The following is a 7,828-nucleotide window of genomic DNA, read 5'->3' as shown; positions in this document are numbered from 1 at the left end:
AATGTATGCCAGAACCTGAGAACAATGTGTGGTACGATGAAATGTAGAGATTTTCTTCAAAGTTGGGTTGCAACGGTTTTGAAGGTACAGCTTTTCCATCCACATACAATGTAAAGAAATTAATGTTTAGATGTTGAAATTCAAATGGATTGCTGGTAATAGTTCCACTGGATGCTTCATTCGATGTAAATCCTACAATAATACGATTTGGCAATGTTCCCATAAACAGGTTATCAATAGTTTTGGATTGTATATCCTTCGGGATGGTAAATGATTTCATTTGAACCCTTGTCAGAGGATACTTTGCCGGTGTAGATTGTAAAATTTTATTGTGTGCCAATTTGACACTAGGGCTAATGTTGACTTTTTTCACCTGCAACGATGCATCTAGAATATTGATTTTTGCACTGACACCACTTTCACCGGCCATGAGACAAAAGTTTGGTTTTGCAGGAATAAGTTTCACACGTAATTCCACTCCATGAATTAAAAATTTATCTTGATTAAAAATGTCACAATGAAGATGTCCAATCATATCGAATTTCATACTTTGTTTTGTCAGTTCATAGCGTTGTTGAAATCCTTTGTTCTCCCTGGTGGTTGCGTTCATATGACCAGCCGTATCTTGAAACCACATTGCTGTTTGTAAATGTGTATTTTTAGCTCCATCACTATAATTGAGCAGTTTTTCCAGGTACGAACGATATGGATGATTATGTGACGGAAATGAGATCAGTTTATTGTTCAAGTAGATTTGTACTTCACTAAACATAGCATTTAGAAAATCATTGACAGGTGCAATTATTGCTTTATCCGTTTCGGTGAAGGATGAACCATCTGGTTTCACAATTTGTGCTTGGATGTACAATAAGGTTTGTGGCAAATCAATATATTCATCACTGCTACCACTCACTACAAATTCTATTGGTGAATTTTCAGCTATTGAACTAATTGGTTTGTAGCCAATAATACGATTGTCCAGAGCACTGGTTTGCGTGGGTAATGTTGAAAAAATGTCCAATTCACTTTTTACACATTCACAGGATTGATTATGTAAGAAAGCCATCGTTGAATTAATCAAAAATATCTGGTGACGATGCCAATGATCTCTTCTTCTTCTTATGTGATAATTTACGTCTCTTCGTAGGATTGATGGTGTTGTTGATCGTTGGAAGGTCAACCTCAAACTGAGAGCAGTCATCCCATTTTCGTTTATGATATCCACTTCCCAGCATAGTTTTCAACTTATTTTTAGCTTTTTCTTGTAAATTTGATTTTGCCTCTTGCATACGTTGATGAAACGATTCTTCCAGCGGTTGATTCGAGATCACAACGTCATTAATCATATTGGCACCTGATTTTAATAATTCTTTTCCCACAGTTTTAGCTCCTTGCTTCACAAGTGGTAACACTGAACGAAATAAGCCACCAAGGAAACTTCCAATGCCATGTCCTGCTTGATAGGGACTTCCCACATAGACGTTGCCGATACCGGATAACGCTTGTTTTTGGTAGTATTGCAAATACGGATCAGTCATGACGACGACGACGGAAATGTAGTTTTGTACACACCGTTCCAAAGGTGAATGGCATACGATGACCTGTGCTATCCCTTATATCGATTTGTATTTGCTCAAAATTCATTTTTTCCACCGGAACATAATGTGCAGGATTCTTTATGATGTATATTAATTGCATGAATAAGATCCCGTATATTGTTATGATAGTGAACAGGGATCGTTACAACCTTCCACGGTTCCTGATCATTACTACTTGATGACTTGTAATATATTTTATTGTTTTCACTGTTAATGTTCAGCAAAGAATGTGGATAATGAATCTCTACAATTGCCACATCCCATTTCTGGCGAAACTCTACACGTCGTTGTAATTTCGTAATATATGAAGTCAATGTATTTTCTGGAAAATAATCCATGGAACTATTACTGGGAAGTGTAACGTAAAAATCTTGATCAGGTTCCATTCTTCTTCTTCTTCAATGAAGTTGCAGGGATCCACGAATTAGGAAGGATATCCTTTCCACTGGACGAGATACTCCTTTCTGCGACCTTTTGTTCTTGTACGTAATATTTTATCGATGAGGAACGTCGAAGGGAGCGGCACTGGTTGTAATTCTTCTCTGTAGAAAACACCATCGATGAGTTGATGATTTAAATCCTCTAGTCGATACACTGGTGGGTTTCTTGGTACAATGGCTTTTACTCTGAATATTTCCCAAGTCCAGTTCTCGAGGTAACCCTTGTCAAAGATACGTTTTGTTTTACTTATACGAACAGTATCACCAACAGATAAATCCGTATCTTGTTTTGAACGTTGTAGCTTTTTGTCGTATAAGTTATGCCACACCTCCAGTAAATTGTCCTGAGAAACGTTTGCAGGTGCCATTTTAATACTGGAATGCCGACTTTCATTGTATGCTTTTACAAGTAAAGGCAATACTTTGATGTAATTGTATGTTTGATATTTGGTAAAGTATTTCCACATACGATGTTTCAATGTCTGATTAAATCTTTCTGCGATGCTGGCTTTAATATCTGGATCCTTTGTTGTAACATGTTGCACGTTGTGTTTCCTGAAAAACTTTTGTACTGTCTTGTTGGTAAATTCAGTTCCTTGATCACTACGTAGCAGAATTGGTTTCCTTTCCTGGAAAATCATTTCAAATGCATTCACTATATCCTCGGCACTTTTTGATTTTAGTGGTACAGCCCACCCGTACCGACTAAACACATCAATCACTGTAAGAATATAGCGGTAATTGTCATTATAGTTTTGAAGTGATTGTAAATCATTTAAATCACATTCCCATTGATCATCAATATTGTTGACAAGATAAAAATCTCTACGGAAACGACGACGTACAGGACGATGTAACGTGTAGGTAGGTTGTTTGTTTAACCAAAGTTTTATTTTGACTAGAGGTATAGATTTTCCTGTGGCTTGCCATAATTTCTTTGCAGTAGAAAATGATGCAGGATGTGCTGGATTGTAATAAATGGATTTCAACTTTTTGTTCATGGTTTGTACGTTGACCATTGTGGAATGATACGTTTTCTTTTTGGTCGGACTTCTAAAACATCATCATCTTCTTCTTCTTCTTCTTCTGCTTCTCCGGAAGAAAATAATTCAGGTGCCGGTTTTGGTGGTGCAGATCCTTCAGATGCTGTTGTACTATTATGCTTGACAATATAGTTTAATCTCCGTGGATTACCGATCAATTCTTGAGGTGTGTTTGACGATGCAAGGTAGTTGCAAAACAATTCCCAGCCTTGAGGATTAGAATGTTTCCTCGGTCGAGTCACATCGCACATTAAATCTACAATATTGGATCCATGTAGTTTATTATCGTTGATGTACACTGTTCCTTTATGATCCCACGTAATTGCGTCATCTTGTTTTAAACGACGGAATAGTAGTTCGGCTTTCTTACGATACATTTGTGGTATTGCGGCTAAAATTTCTTGTTTCGTACTATCGCCAACATTCGGGACGTCACCATCAGGTTTCATTGATGTAATTGTAAGTGGTATTGGTTCTTCTTGTTTACGTATCACATAAAGATATTTCTGTAATATTCTATTGTACTGATTCCATTTTTCTTCATCACTTGGATACGATGTATTCAATATAGATTGCATTTCACGATCGAGATTAGATTCTCGATTTTCACTCACACGGGATGATGATGCATGCATTCGTTGAAGCATTTCTGGTGGCACTAAAACCATCTTCTTGCTATGTTCCATGATGTTTATTGTTTAAACAAAATACTGGATAACACACTTCCTACAATAGGTGCAAGTAATGCAGGTAAGAATCCTCCTTGTTGTACGGCTAAATGTTTCTTCTTTTTATCCAATGATTTTGTATTGTCTACGAGATAGCGGAGCGTGTTCTTGTAACGCTTTAATCTTGACTTCTGCGCACTTGTCAGTGGAACATTGCCTTTTAAGACATTATAACAACATTCACAAATACTATGAATTAATGAAGCGTCTGCATTGGCAATAATAGCTTTACGCAATCTTGGTTTAGCTTTGTGCAGAGCACGTAGCAGATCAGCGTGTTTCACTGTAGGAGACATCGTGACAGACTAAATCATTCTTTTCACATGCACAATAATTTAAACATGTTTTGTTGGTACGTAAACATAATGATGCAAATCGTCGGGAAAAATATTTGTACGAAATCGCATTTCATCGGGTGTATCTTGTTTAAGATCCATCAGTAAATAACCATGTGGATTTCTTGTTGCGTCTGCATAACTTTCTTGTAGAAACAGTGGATGCTCAGGCATGATTTGATAACTCATATGCTTGATTTGTGACTTGTCACGTGGATTTTTAAACAACACCAAATACGAACAATTTAAACTCATATTTCTATTTGCTTTACTTTGATGAAATACATTTTGTGTTATAAAAATCACACTAATATTTCGATGATGTGATCCTTTTGTGAACATATCAACAATATCACTATTCACTTCTCGCATATGGTCATCAATAATAATCAAATGTGGTCCATCTTGAGGCTGAAAATCTTTCATTCGTGGAAGTCCTTCGTGAAATTCTACTGGAACTGGCATTGTTGCATACACGTCTTGCCATTCTGCATAATACCAATATATCTTACGAAATTTTGCATTGATCATGGTTGGGAGATGTGACAGTAATCGCTTCACAAAATACGTTTTTCCACACCCACTAGGCCCTGCGAGAATACAGGTAAATGGATGTTTCCATTGTGTATCCATGATGAACACTAACACCTTGTTTCAAAAATGATGCGTATTTAAAGCGAGTACAAATTTTCTTTTTGTTTTAGTTTGTAAATTCTTGCACCCACTGGTGTGAAAAGGAAAGAAACAGTTCATCTGTTTATCGAATAATTGAAAACCGTTTATTTGTTAATCGAATAGTTGAAAACCGTTTATTTGTTAATCGAATAGTTAAAAACCGGATAAAGTTTAACGGTTAACCGTGAAAGCTGATCACTGTTTGATTTAAATTCTATTTGAAAATTTTTCGTTTCAAATTTGTTTTGAAATTTTTGTTTCAAAAATTTTTGTTGAAATTTTTTTTTTCAAATTTTTTCAAAATTTTGTTTGAAATTTTTTTGTTTGTAAATTTATTCTTTCAAAATTTTTTGTTTGAAAATGTTTCGTTTCAATTTTTTTTTCGTTTCCAAATTTTTTGTTTGAAATTTTTTGTTTCAAAATTTTGTTTGAAATTTTGTTTCGTTTGAAAATTTTTAATTTTTTTGTTGCAAAATTTTTTGTTTAAATTTTTTTTGGTTCGAAATTTTTGTTTTGAAATTTTTCGTATCCAATTTTTTTTTGTTTAAAATTTTTTTGTTTCAAACTAAAAAAACTTTTTGTTTGAAATTTAAGTGTAAAAAATTTTCGAATTTTTTGTTTAAAATTTTTGTTTGAACATTTTTGTTTCGAAATTTTTTCGTTTCAATTTTTGTTTTCATTTTTTTAGTTTGAAAAGTTGAAAAAAAAGTTTTAAATGCCAAGAATCTTTCCTAGAGAACATTGACCAGGGACCTCGTCGCGCATCAAAAACCAAATCATTGATCACGTGACCGTACTACACCCGAAGGGTACTACCAAATTGAAAGGAGATATCGTCCATACCTTATCAAAGAGGATACATTGAGTCAGTAACCGAACACATGGTTGTACTTAAAAATTTGAAAATAGGACCACCGAAACATATTGAGGTCCTGTACTATGCTTCAATTGGACAATTTCAGTGGACCCCCATTGCCAAAATTTAAGAAGGGTGCAACAATATACCCATGTCTTATGATAGGATATGGACCCCTTGTAATCATAGGATCTCATCAAAGGGGAAGGGAACGATGTAGACCATCCAAATTTATCATGATACATATTGAGGACCTGTACTATAATACCAAATGTTTAAATTGGGCAATTTCCAAAATTTAAGGGGTGGGCCAAGGTACCCCTCCCGGGGTGCACCAATGTACCTATGTCTTATGATAGATAATGAACCCCTGTACATGACCATATAACCATATAAGGTAATAGAACCTCATCAAAGGGGGATAAAATGTACCAAATACCAAACAAGTGGTTGTACTAAAATTTTGGCAATTTTGTACCCCTAAAAGGGAACGAGGTGGACCACCCAAATTTATAGTGATCTATATTAGTGTCCTATACTATAATACCAAATGTTTAAATTGGGCAATTTCTAAAAATGAAGGGGTGGGCCATGGTACCCCTCCCAAATTTTTAAAGGGGTGCACCAATGTACCCATGTCTTATGAAAGGTAATGGACCCCTATACATGACCATATAACCATATAGGGTAATAGGACCTCATCCAAGGAGATAAATTAGGTCGAAAACCAAACACGTGGTACAACGTATTGCTTACGTTTATAGTTTTGGCAATTTTGTACCCTAAAAGGGAACGAGGTGGACCACCCAAATTTATCATGATACATATTAGGGTCCGGTACTATAATACCCAATGTTGAAATTGGGTAATTTCCAAAATTTAAGGGGTGGGCCAACGTACCCCCTCCCAAATTTTTCAAGGGGTGCATTAATATACCCATGTCTTATGAAAGGTAATGAACCCCTGTATACGCCCATATAACTATATAGGGTAATAATACCTCATCCAAGGGGATAAATTAGGTCAAAAACCCCCGAAATTTAAATTTTTGGCAATTTTTTACCCATAAAAGGGAACGACATAGACACCCAATACTGATAGAGGTACATACTATGGTCCTAGGCTACCACACCAAATTTTTAGATTTGGCAATTTCCAAAATTTAAGGGGGGTGGTCCTATGTACCCCTGCCAAAATTTAGGGAGTGGGCCAAGGTACCCCTGCCAAAATTTAGAGGGGGTGGTCCTAGGTACCCCTAGGTCATTGACCCCGGGCCAAGGTCATTGACCTTTGACCTATGACGTCATAAAGGTCGGGGTCAAAGTCCAAAGTGAGGCAAAGTGACGCGATTACTACTTAGTGTATACATACACAGTAGACTATACTACATTTGTACAAGTTTTCTGGTCATACGATTCCCTACTGTGTGTATAACAAGCTAATTAAATTATGACAACGGAAGAATTTACATGTACCTTTTTCTCAGAGACCATATTGAATTTTCTGGAAATTTGGTCCATATATTTTAGTAGTTAATATGATTGCTGCGAACCAAAATCATTAATCTATTTTAAATAGTTTGCTTGTGTCAGATTTATGAAATTTTGTTGGTTTTTTTTTTCTATACTTTTCATTTATGATATATCCGACTGTATAACAAAGTTACATAATAATCATGGTTTATGAAATACAACTAAATGTACACAACATTTGTGCAAAATGTCATTGCATTACATAGAATAGTTTGCCAGAAAAAGTGCATTAATGTTGGAAAATGTAGTTTTGAGAAAATTTGAAACGAAAATACACAACTCGGTCTGCAGTCAGAAATATTTCTATGTTCTTAAAATGCTCCATATCGATAGTCTTTGTCATCTTGTGTATCGTCTTCTGCTGTTTTAAGTCTCCTTTTCTTAATTCTCGCTTCCTTTAAGAGCTCATTCATTGACGTCTCCGCTTTGGCTAGTTTTTTCTTATCCATATCATTTAAAGTTTCCACTGTGAATTTTCCCGGCGTTCTTCCTAATTGTTCCATAAAGACGTACATCCCTCCTTAACTAAAACACATTAAAGTAACAAAGTATTTTATTGTCGGTGAAACACCTTTGTTTATCGGGCCGTTGAAATAATTTAATAGACGTTATATAGACAGC

This window comes from Thermobia domestica, chromosome 4 (assembly GCF_964235325.1).
Source record: "Thermobia domestica chromosome 4, izTheDome1.hap1.1, whole genome shotgun sequence".
Lineage (NCBI taxonomy): Eukaryota > Metazoa > Arthropoda > Insecta > Zygentoma > Lepismatidae > Thermobia > Thermobia domestica.
The sequence above is the reverse complement of the archived record's forward strand: the minus strand, read 5'-3'. Positions refer to the sequence as shown.